At 40.2% G+C, this 773-nt stretch overlaps 1 long non-coding RNA gene across 1 annotated transcript in view; it reads left to right on the forward strand.

Moving 5' to 3' along the window:
• Positions 1 to 6: 6 nt before the first annotated feature.
• Positions 7 to 773, forward strand: part of LOC116686524 (uncharacterized) — a 16,878-nt gene continuing 16,111 nt past the window's right edge. Inside the window, exon 1 of the long non-coding RNA XR_004331283.1 lies at positions 7 to 554. This is a non-coding gene — a long non-coding RNA (uncharacterized LOC116686524). The remainder of the gene's footprint in view (positions 555 to 773) is intronic.

Consider the following 773-nt stretch of genomic DNA (forward strand, 5'->3'; position numbering starts at 1 on the left):
AGCATCAAACACAACAAAGGCTGTCAGCTGAATGGTGTTTTGAGCTAACGTTAGCATCGAACAATCACAGATAGCTACAGCGTTTCTGAAATGATTTCCATCTTCTGTTGTTGTTTGTAATGAGAAAACTGGATTATTTCATGGATTTCACTATTTTTCAGTATGACACGTTATGCCGTAAACCGCTTAAATCTGAGCAATGCACGACTCACACTGGGCAGTGTCACCGGGTATCGCCACTGATTTCCTGAATCCATTCAAGTCCGACTGACAAGATGCCAGTATGATTTCTGATTTGATTAGAGATATTTCAGTTACAATACCAGCTTTGCTTGTTTATGAAAGAGAGTTTTTAGAGAGCTAACGCTGTGATTTGTACAGAAGAAAACCGCTAACGTGGCGCTTTGTTTAAAGATCAATGTTGGGATTGTGTGAATGGATATCGGATCATTCTGACAAAGATCTATTTAAATTCCAGTCCTACTTTAGTGATGTCATCTAAACTGAAATGAGGTGTCCGTTACGTGTTTGGAAAGACAGACTTGCACACAGCCGTTGAAAATAAACTGTTAGACTGTGTATTGGTTTGGTGTTTTGTTAATTTTGCCACAGTCCAGTCGTCACCAGCGGTAAACTTAAAGGAACTCCACTTCCATCTTTACAAAGCGGGACACTCGAGACATGTTTTTGTTTTCTGCTGCCTGATGTGGACCGTCAAGTATAGAGCAGCATATCTCCACCAGACTCCATGTAAATAATCACTACTTTTAGCG

Source organism: Etheostoma spectabile, unplaced genomic scaffold, assembly GCF_008692095.1.
Source record: "Etheostoma spectabile isolate EspeVRDwgs_2016 unplaced genomic scaffold, UIUC_Espe_1.0 scaffold383, whole genome shotgun sequence".
In the NCBI taxonomy this organism is placed as follows: Eukaryota; Metazoa; Chordata; class Actinopteri; order Perciformes; family Percidae; genus Etheostoma; species Etheostoma spectabile.